At 34.2% G+C, this 13767-nt stretch overlaps 1 long non-coding RNA gene across 1 annotated transcript in view; it reads right to left on the bottom strand.

Annotated features, from left to right (window-relative positions):
• Positions 1-358: 358 nt before the first annotated feature.
• The window catches only part of LOC121158721, a 37628-nt gene continuing 24219 nt past the window's right edge, over positions 359-13767 (bottom strand). Inside the window, exon 3 of the long non-coding RNA XR_005884214.1 lies at positions 359-455. This is a non-coding gene — a long non-coding RNA (uncharacterized LOC121158721). The remainder of the gene's footprint in view (positions 456-13767) is intronic.

Genomic DNA, 13767 nt, shown 5'->3' with positions numbered 1-13767 from the left:
AAATATACCTTGGTGTGAGAATAGATTATTTTCATCTATTTCAACCCAAGCAACATATCACAAAAGATTACATGTAGAAATAGATGTGAATATACTGGTATCTCCCATTGATCATTTTGGGATTTCAAAGAACACTTACATCTAATTTTGTAATCCCCTGCTTCAGTCATCTGGAATGCTGATTCACTAGTTTATATAGATTTTTCACAGGTGGGTATTTGTCTCTTCTCAGTTGGCAAGATGTCATTGGTAATTCTTGCATCCCATACTGCAGTGCCTGTATTTGAGTCCCAGCTTCTTTTCTGATTCCAGCTTCCTACTAATGAGTACCCTGAGAGGCAGTATGTTGAGTCCCAGGTTCCTTGCTTCAGCCTAAATCAGACCCAGCTGTTGCAGGTGTTTGATGAGTAAACCAGCATTTAGAAGATTTTTGTTCTCTGTTGCTGTCATTCCCTCTATTTTGAAAAAAAAAAAACAGAAAGAGTAAGTTGAATAGTTGAATGCTGCCATGTTTTATTATACAAAACCATTATCAAAAATTATATATGTTTTGGACTCATCAGAAAAGTAGTGAATTGAGAATTTTCAAAATTCTGAGTTTCATTTGAAAGTTTTAATTTTTATTAGGACTAAATATTGCCAGATATTTCTTTTAAAATGACACAGTTTTTTACATTGTCAAGAAAGAATTTGCAAAAATATCTATATCTAAATAGTCACAGGTTGTCAGCTAGTTTTTTTTTTTTTAATTACTCAAAAGCCTTGTGTGTTTGTAAGGCTTTCTGCCTCTGTGCTTGCACCTTGAAGACTGCTGACACAATTTTCTACTCTTCATAAGGTAAACACACTCAGTCCTGTCATGGACCCGCTTAATATAGATGGAGCCACCAAAGGCCCTGCTGACATGGTTTTTGTTTGTTTGTTTGTTTGTTTTAGATATTCTCATCAGAACATAAAATCTCACAGCATGGACCCCTTGACTTGTTCTTGGGCACAGGCCACTAGTAGGTTGTGGTGCCTTCCCAGCCTTCTTAGTTCAACAGTAAGCAGTTCTGCTGCGGGCAGTTTGGGACAGTCTATTTTTGTTGGAGGCTGTATTGTAGGAAACCCCATACCAGTAGGTCGAACACTGGACCACTTTGACCATCTCTGAGCACTGACCCAGAAGAGGAACAGTTGTTCTTTTGAGTAATGATGTTCCATTAAAAAAAAAAAGTAGCTGGTTTAGAATTTAATCAGTTGTCAAGTGGTTTTCCTCAAAAGGAACACGATACTTTAGCATACACACTTTCCATTTTAACAAAAATGTCAAAAAGACATATTTAACAAGTTTAGATTCAATGATATGATTTCTGCTTGCTATAAGAATAACCATAATAAATTGTCTCTTCACAGGTGGATGTAATTTATTTACTGTGGTGTTCACTTCAGTGGCACATCTATTAAAATTTCTTTACTTTGGATTCATATCAATGACAGACATGATGACCATTTATTTGGGCAACTGCCCAAATTCATGCTAAAATGCCAGATTTTTAACCACCATTGGTATTACACCACCCATGCAAATATCAACAGCAGAAAAAACAAACACATTTTAGAGTGTTATGAGTATCATTCTTATCTCACAGACCCCCTAGAAAGATCCATGACATTCACAAACCCTGCTAGAATACATGACAGCCTGGTACGTGGTAGCAAGTCATTGGAATTTTTATGGAATAAATGAGGAACTGAAATTTTCTTCTAAAACTTATTATTATTGATTCAGCAAATTCTTATTATAAAATAATTAAATGTTACAATTCATCATACTGTTAGAAGCATTTTATAAGAGAAGAAATACTCAATCAGAAGTACATACCAGTATTCACCTGTGCATGGAGCTATGTAGGTATTGCACAAATAAAGTTAAATGGACTTTCTTGCCCTCAGAAATGTGTAAGTGCTACAGACATAAAGACTACAAGCAGGCCTGATATTGAACAGGTACATTAAATTACTTAATGATGTCAATTTGCACATGGATAATCACACATTAGATAAAATATCATTAATGCCTAAATCCTCTAGGGAGAAAATCTAAAACCCACTAAATGACATTAAGGAACATCTGAATAAAGAGAGCTACATTTGGATGGAGTAACTTCCTAGCGCAAAGACATTGACTATATTGCTCTATAAATTCATTTTAATCTTGCAGCTATTAAAGACAAATAAATGAATATCACAACATAAGAAAACAAATGAAATAGAATAATGATTGCACTGTAAGAGAAAGTTCTAGGATGGAAAAATGGAAAACATAAATAGCTAGTATATTATCTCAATAAGTAGAGAAAAATAAGCAATAACTAAAGCAACATTTGCTGACATGGGAAAATTTTATCATTGGTATTACTAAGTAAAGCATTATGTGAAAATTGGAACTCCTTTAGACTTGGCTGCTGCCATTTGTGTGAGCAACTTAACAGTAATTGCAGGTGCCACATGATCATCTGATCCTGCCCCTTAGGGGAAGAGAAGAGAATCTCACAGAAAAGAGTTGTGTGAGATAATGCTATTTCCTCATAATACTGTTTCTTGAACCAGAAATTTTTAAGCAAATTTATGCCCTCTTTCATATACGATAAAAGCTATGAATGCATACCACTGGAAGCCACACAACTTTGAAAACAGCATAGATTCTAAAAACATAGTATTTGTGAAATAGGAAGAGGAGAATGAGTTATATTCACTTAAACTCAGAAACCACAAAAGTGTGGTAAAATAAATTCCACAATACATATACATTTAGGTACATACTCTAAGCACATTATAGAACACAGAAAAATCTTAATTGCTGTTTTGATGCTCAGATGAATGAAGAGATTGTGCCATGAACCGTAGTCTACACTGATCTTTCCTTCATCTTTGAAAAAGAAAGAAAGAAAGAAAGAAAGAAAGAAAGAAAGAAAGAAAGAAAGAAAGAAAGAAAGAAAGAAAGAAAGAAGGAAAGAAAGAAAGAAAACAAGCTACATATACTACTTTGTGGTAACAGAATCACATATATTTAGACATGGAAAATTAGAAAAATTGGCTGTCTACTCTTATGAATAATCAGAGGAATAAGCCAAACAACTGTAGAGTTCTTGAAGGCTAAAAGATCTCAGTAACTTACCTTTTCTAGTTCCCTAATTACAAGTGTAGCCATTTCCTGGCCATACTAAATTTGTGTCGATTTGTGACACTGATTTGTATCCATTTTCCTTTGGAAAAAATCACTAGCAAAGGAGACTTCATCTTTTAATAACCTATTTTAATATTTTAAAAAACCTCTTTATGAGTAAATTTTTTTATGTCTGTAGTATATATTATCACATTTTCAAGTCATTTCTGAGAGAAGCATAAAAACTGGTCTACATTTTTTAAACAACATTTCATTTATTAGGAAGCAATTATTGTTTCCACACTAATGAATTCCAATGCTTTTTATGTTTTCCCATGGGTCTTATTTATTCAAGACTTTAATCATATTGTTAATTTTATCTGAATTTCTCCACTTCACAAACACTGCTCAAGGTGAGGAGACGTAAACTAGGTACAATTTTAATTTCACAATGGCCCAAATTGTGCTTAATCAGGAGAGAAACAATTTCTAAGTAAAGTTTCCATTAGTCTAAAAAAATCTAGAAATTAATAAATCTTATAGCATTTTATTTGTTTATTTTAACAGTTGGAAAGGTGTGAAAAAGCAGAGAAAACACCTTCATTTTTGCTGTGTTCAGCTAATAGCATTACCTGCTGCCTTTTGGGGTACACATTAACAGGAAGCTGTAATAAGAAAAGCAGCTATAAGTTGAATCCAGGAGCTCCAATAGTGGATGTGGGAATTCTAAAAAGTGTCATAATCATTGCGCAAAATGCCTGCCCCTCTTTATGAGTTTAAACTATGGTATCCCTTAATTGTATAACTGCTACTAATGCAAAGCACTTCCTTAATTGCTCTTTCAGTCACACAGTAATGACAAGAAGGATGTCATGATTGTTTTTGCTTAGATGAGTAATGCAAAAAATCAGAAAGGTTAAAATAATCTACAGGCAGTCACTGACCTAGTAAATACATTATGAGTATGCAGAGGATTCAAATTGATGGCAGTATAGAGTAAGAAAATGCTCGCTTTGTTGCTGAAAGGACTTGGATTCAGCCTCAAACTCTTTCACTGACAGTGACGTGACCAAATATGGACAATAATAGTGCTGACGTGAGCATTATGGTAGAGGTATAACAGATCCTATAAAGTTGGATTATCACACTTTCCTTGTTTTGTTGAGATGAATACATCTATCTCTAAGATGTTATTCTGTGAAAACTTGTCTTTTCCGTTCATAAATCACTGTTTCATTCTTTATATAATTATGTTTCTTTTGTTGTCATTAATTGTTTGATTTTGCTTCCTGCTGCACCTAGAGCGACACTCCTTAGTGTTTCTACTTTTTAGCATAATAATTTTAAAAATTACAAAAATCAGGAAACATTTAATGCAACAATTGATCCATTATATTACATAGACATTCCTAGTCTCAAAACACTTACTATGAGTACAATAAAAAGCATCAGATATTTGTACACTCTTATTTTGTGGTTTTGAAGCAGAAGAAAGATTGAATGATCACACTAACAAATATTTTAATTTCAATATAATTTTTACAAGTCCACTGACTTTCTAAACCTTTAAAAGTACTGGAGAGCAAAATTTTAGGTTGTCAGTGATCAAATATTCCAATTCTCTGATTTACTTAACATAATCATAGTATTTGTACCCCACATTTTTCCACCTGGATTGCCACGAAGTCTTCACAGATGGTAAGCAATGTATAAATTTTATTTTTAGTCAATGTGGTGAATGTCTGAAAGTATCTTCCTAACACTTTTATTTTCCTACAAAATGCCCTCATTTTATTCACATAATGAATATTGGTCCAGGGCCTCTCTCGATACTTCCAGAGATTCCTGAGAGGTAGAAATCTGTATCTCTGATCAACTTAGGATTTGAGTCCTCAGGACTTGAATTACATGAGTTTCTCTTTTTCCTCAAATGTGACAAAACTGATAAATCTTTCCTACCACCCTACTAATAGTTCCTGAAACTGAGATTAACATGGCTGTAATGTCTGCTAAGCTGAATAAGTTACGTGCAAAAGAGGAGATTAGAAGTGAGCAACCTGGTAAAAGTAACATCAAGTTGGCATTAAAAAAACTCATGCATCACTGGAATATACTTGCATTTTATCTGGTGAGTTTTATAGACTACATGGTCAAGGCATCAAGAACAATCAGGTGAACTTAACAATCTGATGACTTTGCTTTTATTCATGCTGTGAGATATCACTATATAATAGCCATTGGCTGTAGAGATTATTTTATATTGGATCAGGTTCTTGACTCTTACAATATGCTGCCATAACTGTCACAAGTAAAAGTGTAAGAGGAACATACACAATCTTAGAATTCAGATTGATATGCAAAATAGAAGGGAAAAAAATAAGTTGAGACATACCATATTTTCTTATTTCTAGGCCATTTCTCATCACATTTGATGTGTCTAGAGTTGGAATATATTTAAACAGTGGTATTTTCTTAAATCACCAGCCATCAGGGAAAATGAGAGGAGTGAGCTGTCACTGTCTAGGCATGTGCAAGCCTGGGTGTAAAGGAATATGTCCAACTCAATTATTTTGCTGTTTGAATTTTAGGGAAAATTGGAGTCTTGTTTATGTGAAGATCTTTCACTAAAGCACTGAACAGCTCTCTGTCAAAAGATTACAGCTAGCTTTAACAAAAAGTAATTTTTACTTTACATAAAAAGCCTGTAATTTTAGTCAAATAAGATATGCAAAAAACATACTGGTATTCCTGTACATGCCTGGGAATTCTCTTCTCATGACAAGGATGCTAAAGAGGCCAAGTTTTGAGCATGGCTAACAAAACACTTGTAGGTTACCATGGTATTACTTATAATTGACAATACCCAAATTCTGAAAAATTCTTAGACATCAAATGCTAGAATATTTACTCTCAAATTTTGATATCTGATGGAAAAGGATTTTTAAGCATATGGATAGAAAAAGAATATTATTGGAATTAAAAATAAATCATTTTCCTTAATGCAGTTTGTATTCCCCTAAAAGCTTCTATATGGTGAGTAAGGTATGTCAAAATTGCCAGCAACTTAGAACTGAGCTATTTGCATATTCTTCCAAAACTCCTAACATTTCCCTAACTGTGACTACCACATCTGTTTTTCAAACATATGGGCCAAAAAGAAAAAGCAAAGAAGAAGAAGAAAACTGTATATACATACAGGTCCAATTGAATTGCTTGACAATTGCTCTTTATTATCACAAACTTCTAAGATATTATTTGTTCACATACACTGTTAGAGGTTTTTTGTAGTTGTTAGCTTCTGCTGCTGTATTATAAAATTATCTCTTTGTTTACAATACTAATTTTGTCTGTAAGAAAGTGACATTAAATTTAGAGTAATTACTGAAAATAAACTGCTGAAAGGATGGAAGAAAATGAGGAATGATCCAGAAAAAAAACAGAGAAAAGTCATCACTGGATAAGGCTGTAGAGCCCACCCTGAGGGAGGCCCCAGTGCCAATTCCACAGAGTCAATCCTACTCAACCTTCAAGCCTCAGCTTCAAAGTCTTGACCAGCTAATCATTCCCTGGTGTGTTTGTGTTCCTCCACTGCATTGTTATAATACATTCTTTTCATAATAATAATAAATTTCAAGATACCGTTCCAAAGGCTCTGGGATTTCCCCTCACACCCCCCCCCCCCAATGGTTTCCCCTATTTTATTACAATAATATAGTCATTCAGAAAACAGCTGCAATTCCGTCCTTGTGGCCTGGGAAAGCAGTCGAGGACGGCCCAGAGCCTTGAGATTCTGCACCTGTGTGGGAGACCCGGAAGAGCTCCTGGCTCCTAGCTTTAGATGGGCCCAGCTCCTGCCGCCATGAGTCTGCATACAGAAGATCTTCCTCTCTGTCTCTCCTCCTCTGTTTATCTAACTTTCCAATAAAAAATAAAACAAATCTTTTTTTTTTAAGTTGAATAATCCAGTTCTGTAAAACTAAAGACAATAGGGCCTAGCACAATGGACTAGCGGCAAAAGTCCTCTCCTCGATTGTACCAGGATCCCATATGGTTGTGTGTTCTAGTCCCGGCAGCCCCACTTCCCATCCAGCTCCCTGCTTGTGGCCTGGGAAAATAGTCGATGTAGGCCCAAAAGACGTAGGACCCTGCACCCACGTGGGAGACCTGGAGGAGGTTCCTGGCTCTTAACTTTGAATCGGTGCAGCACTGGCCGTTGCAGTCACTTAGGGAGTGAATCATCGGACGGAAGATCTTTCTCTCTGTCTCTCTTCCTCTCTGTATATCTGTCTTTGCAATAAAAATAAATAAATCTTTTAAAAAATCTGAAAACAATGTTTTCAAGCTACTAATATTTCAGATGGAAAGATTATTGGTAGTAAGGATGGGCATTTGACACCAAGATTTAGACGACTTTGGGGACTCCATTCCATATTGCACTATCACAGTTTAAATCCCAGCTTCCTAAGATTGCACACCCTGGACTACAGAAAGTGTGACTCAGGTCCCTGGGTGCCTCCCACTAATGTGAGAGACCTGAGTTGTGTTTGGGGGTTATCGATTTTAGTCCTGTCCTGGTTGTTGGCATTCAGGGAGTAAACAAGTGAATGGAAAATCTCTCTCTCCTTACATATATACAGTATATATATATATATATATATATATATATATATATGTGTGTGTGTGTGTGTGTGTGTATCTCACTCTCTCAAACTAATAAATAAATAAATACATTTAAAAATTAATAAGTAGATACATAAATCTATTTTAAAGGATTATTATTGAGCCAAGTAGTAAATTTAGCTAGTTATGTGCTGATGCTTGCATTCCCTTGCTATTCTTGCAGGAGCAATTGAACTGAATTCAGATTATCTCTAGTTCAGACTTGCACCAACATCAAGAGTTTTTATTTCAGAATATCTCATGTAATTGAATTTTGTTAACTTAATTTGTATTTAGAGAAAGGGCACATGGCTTTTTACATTTATCTTATTTTTGCTTTATGCATAACTGTGTCACGATGTGTTAATATCAGTATGATCTTTTGTAAAGCAAAGTTTTATAAGATTACTTAATTTGGAGGAAGTAATTGAATACCCTTGCTTATTGAAACCTTAATTAAAAAGCAGTTTGGTATGTAGCAGTTGGATACTAACAGATCATAATCAATTCCTTTGAACTTCTAAAATTTGAGGGATGGGTCTTAAAATAGTCAGCATATTACGGTAAGATGCTGTCAGTTGTTGTGTCACCTGCGCCGCCAACTGCCCACCACTGTTCAAAGGGAAGTCACAGACAAGCATGGCTAGACTGTCATCTTTGTCATGATGACCATGCTCTGTAAACCATGAATTATAACTTTTGGTATTCAACTTAGCATCATTTGAAATCATGAAATTTGTTTTTAGATATTCATTCATTTATTTAATGGAGAGAGAGGGATAATAAAAGTGAAAGAGCAAGAGAATTCCAATCTGCTGTTACCCTCAAAATTTCCCTAGCAGTCAGGACTGGGTCGGGTCAAAGCTTTGCGCTAGTAGTCAGTCCAAATCTCCTATGTGGATAGTAGGAAGCCAATTACCTGACCATCACAACTGCCTCTCAGAGTCTGCATTAACAAGAAGCTGGAGTCTGGAGCTTGACTTGGATTTTTGACTAAAAAACTCCAATCTTAACAATTAAGCCAACATCTGCTTGTAAATCTTGCATGTCATAACAATTTTGCATAGTTAAATAATAAGCTCCCCTCAGGGAAAAAAATTCCTTAGCCACTGCAATGCATATAATGGTAATTTAAATAATTGTTTTAGAAATTCATAATAAAATATGTAATGCACAATTTTTTACACACATGCAAAAGTTATAGAAAAAAATCAGTATCTGTAACTATTTGTAGTATTGAACAATTCATTAACAAGTCACATTAAGCTCCAAATATTAATAATATAATAAAATGTTCCAGTAATAAGAGAAATAACCTTTCTCATTAAAATATTTTTATTTGAGTGTATTACTTGACTCTGTTATCACCAAATTTTTGAGGGGGGATTTATTTTATTTATCTAAAAGGCAGAGTGACAAAGAGAGATTTCATCCATTGGTTTACTCCCTAGATGGCTGTAACAGTCAAGGCTGAGCTGAACTGAACCTGGAGCCCAGAACTCCATCAGGTCTCCCATAGGGATGGTAGGAACCCAAGTGCTTGAACCACCTTCCACTGTTTTACCAGGTGCATGGTCAGGAACCTGGATCAGAATCAGGATAGCCAAAACTTGAACTGACACTCCAAGATGGAATATTAATAAAATAATCAGCGATAGCACCACATGCCAGCCCAAATTATATTTTAACATACATTAGCTAGTTTTTAGATTAAAGAACTTGACACAGGAAATTGCTAAGATATAACTGAGTTTGAATTTGACACATGGCTGAAAAATTAAATACTATGAAGTAATCATGGGATTTTTAAAAACATGACTTTATTATCACTACCCATTTCACCAAAGAAACATTCACACAACTATTAAACATAAAACCAAAGGAAGGGGTGGGGGGAATCCCAGTGCCTATAAAACTGTATCACATAATACAATGTTATTAACAATAAAAAAAACAAAGAAAGCTTTAGATATAAAGTAATGCTTATTAGAACTAAAATTCATGCATATATCGACATATAATCTGCAGGAAAAGCACCAGCTGTATCTTTGGAAATTGTATGTTCAATAAATGCAGTTTTTTAAAAAATATTGCACCAAGGATTAATATTTCAACCTAAGGCGTCAAAACATAAAAATTCCATAAGAAAGTGTAGAATCTATATTATTCTTGTCGATGAGGTTTTTAATATGACACAAAAAGCATAGACAAAAAGCAAAAGAAGTGGGATTATAAGTACCATAAAGGGTGCCAACATGGTAGTGTTACAGGCTAATACTCCACCTGCAGCACTATCACCCCATATGGGCACTAGTTCATCTCTCATCATCTCCACTTCTGATGCAGTTCCCGGCTTACGATTTGGGAAAGCAGCCTAAATGGCTCAAGTTTTTGGGCCTCTGCACTGATTTTGGAGACCCAGAGAAGGATTCTAGTTCCTGGCTTCTCATTGGCTCAGCTCTGGCTCAGCTCTGCTGTTTTGGCCATTTGGGGAGTGAACCAGCAGATGGAAGACCTTTCTCTCTATGTCTCTCCTTCTCTCTGTAAGTTTGCCGTTCAAATAAGAGATAAATACATGTTTAAAGGGGGAAATGAAGTTATATAAAACTTGTAAATTTCTGAACAATAAAGGCAAAAAGTTAACAATTAAAAGTCAATCCACAGAACAGATATAAAAATGGAAATCATATTTCTAATACATGGTTAATATCCAAAATATATTCAAACAACTTAATAACAAATAAGTCCATTAATCACTAGAGGACAATGTCTATTGTATATAAAATATATACAGATATCCAACATATAAATGAAAAGGTATTCAAAATCACTAATCATAAAGACAGTGCAAACCAAAACAGCAAGTATCACTTCATTCCTGTTAGGTTGGTTGTTACAAGAAATGTCAAAAGATAATGTGTGCTAGCAAGAATGTGGAAAAAAGGAAACCTTTTCTTTTACATTGTTGGTGAAAATGTAAATTGGTATGATCATTATAGAAAATACTATTAAGTTTTCTACAAAAAATTGACCCAATAATTCCACTTCAAAATGACTTTATTTCTATCTCAAAGACACATTCATAATAGCTAAGGTATGGAAATAATCTTCCCCTCTGTCTCTCCTCTCTCTGTATATCTGATATTGCAATAAAAATAAATAAATCTTTTTTAAAAAATTACAGCAACATTGCAATTTTACAACCACATGGATAAACCTCAAGGTCATTCTGCTAAGAGAAATAAGTCAGACAAGAAGACAAAGAAATTTGGTTTTTTAAGATTGATTTTTTATTGGAACATAACAAAATAGAATCAAGATAATTATATTTTTAGGCCACCAAATGAGATGGGTGCCCTGGTGCTAAATCATGAACTATAATCTGAATATGACTGGAGATCACTGGATCAAAAGCATCCAGTCTAAAGCCCAGAATATGCAGATGCCAAGTTCACCCTCTGAGGATGACTTTTGAGGGTATTATAGTAAAGTACTTGGAACAAGGTTTTGATTGTTTTATTTCTCCAGCCTGTAAAAGAACTACTGGGAGGACTCCTATCATTTGGGAATTAAAAATGAGCATTGAATATCAAATAATAGTTATGTACTTGATGAACCAAAAAAAATCATTTGGCATTCAATTTCAAGACGTTCAGACTGACCAAAGCTTCTAGGTGTCTCCAAGGTTAAGAATACTTTGTAATATTAAATGCACTGGGAACTAACTGAGAGCACAACCACTGAAGTCTGTATAATTTTGATAAGATGAAAATCTCATCTGGCTGTAAATGAGATGTTTGCTGGATGACAGAAGTACAAAAATGAGCGTTGTCAGTATGTAGAAAACCCCAGAAGGGCACACAACCACATGCCAGAGGACTAGGATATTAGACAATCTTATCACCACTGACAGCCCCCAAACAAGTTGAACCTAAAAGCTTTTCATGCTCAAGTTTTACATCTTAATGTTACAGTACTTTAGATACACAAATTGTACTTTATTCAAGTTGTTGTAGAATAATTTGTATTTTAAAAATGTGTTTATGACATGTCAACTCACCTACATTTAAAAAAATAATAAAAATTTAAAACAGCACAAGAGAATATGGCTATCTTCCAGTTTTTTGGCAAAGAATAGTGCAACAGTAAAGAATTAGACACAGCAGTTAAGTCCTTGGCTTCATTTTTTTCTCATTCTTTCTTTTTTTACAATTAGGGAATGAATTCATCATACAAAGTCTTATTACAAATTGATCCCAATTGCTTACACTTGAAGACCTTTTGTAAAGCTGAAGAGTGAGGATTAAATGAGTCAAACATTGAGCTAAACACAACAGTAGAAGCTACTTTCCCACCTCTATGCTAAGGAAAGTTTCATGTTTTTTTAAGTGTCAAGTTTTGGCGGGGGAGGTTATTAATTATTTTATTTTATTTTATTTTATTTTATTTTATTTTATTTTATTATTCGATGATACAGTTTCATAGGCTAAGTGTCAAAGTTTTAAGGCATTACTTTAAAAAGCAGTGGAGATGAATTGGTCAAATTTGGATAAGAAAAAATGTTTTAAAAATTAAATAAAGGATATCTGCCTAGAATCAAGGTGAGATTGCAAGGTCTAAATTTACTCTCCTGACCAAAACATGTGAAAAAATGAATAAAATATAGAAAGTATTAATTTTTCAGGAACTTAGACATCAGGCAATGAATGACAGTGATCATGAGAGAATGAAAACAAGTTAGATGGGCAAATATAAGAGTTATGGGGATCACAGAAGGTGCAGAAAGAGAAGCTGGGTTTAAAAATGTACTTGATGAAATAATGATGGAAAATTTCCCCAATCCAGAGAAAGAATTGGGAAACAGCATCCAGGAGGGGCACAAAACTCCCAACAGGCTTGACCAAAAGTGATCTTCACCACAACATATGATAATCAAGCTCTCTTCAATTGAACATAAGGAAAAGATCCTTCAATGTGCACGTGAAAAAATAATTAACTGCCATATAAACGAATGCATATTAAACTCACAAAAGACCTCTCACAAACTATAGGCCAGAAGAGAATGCAGCAACACATTCCATATTCTAAAAGCAAAAACTTGTCAGCCACGGATAACGTACCCAGAACAGCTTTCCTATGCCTTTGAAAATGAAATGAAATTCTTCCATAGTAAAGAAAAGTTAAAAGATTATGCCTTTTCCAAATGATACTTAAAGATGTATAAATGTATAAATAAAGATGTAAAAATGATACTTGACAGAGAAGAGGAATAGCACCCACCAAAACCAAAGGCAAATGCGAAGAATATCCAAGTAAAATAACAAAAGGCTAAATCAATGAACAGCCCATTGCTAAAATAACAGAACCAAATTATCACCTATTTGTACCAACCTGGATTGTAAACAGCTTAAACTCATCAATTAAATGTCAAAGATTAATAGACTGGATTAAAAAGCAAAACTCATCTATTTGTTGACAACAGAAGACACATTTCAACAAAGATCAGCAGAAACTATATTTCATAGTTTTTTATGTCTTTCATTAGTTTCATCTCTTCAAAACACTTTCTTCTGATCAGATTCTTTAATGACTCATAGATCACACAGTAACATCATTTTCTTAAAGAAGGTTCTTGATTTTCTTATTCATTTCTTCAGTGACACATTAGTCATTCAGTAGCATGTTATTTAACTTCACAGTGTTGTTAACTTCTTTTTTTTTCTTCCTGCTGTTGATTATGTTTGTGGCTTTTCATTTAATGGGATGTATAGTAACTGTGTAATGGAGACTATCATATATAGTAGCATATTATTTAACTTCACGGCATTGTAAATTTCTATTTTTCTTCCTGTTGTTGATTTTGTATTGTGGCTTTTCATTTAAGGAAATGTATAGTAGCTGTATACTGGAGACTATCATATCCAGGTGTGAGGATACAATACAAGATGCATCTCTACTTC

This window comes from Ochotona curzoniae, unplaced genomic scaffold, assembly GCF_017591425.1.
Source record: "Ochotona curzoniae isolate NIBS_2020 unplaced genomic scaffold, NIBS_Ocur_1.0 contig_3819, whole genome shotgun sequence".
Classification (NCBI taxonomy): Eukaryota; Metazoa; Chordata; class Mammalia; order Lagomorpha; family Ochotonidae; genus Ochotona; species Ochotona curzoniae.
This window is presented reverse-complemented; position numbering and strand designations above follow the sequence as displayed.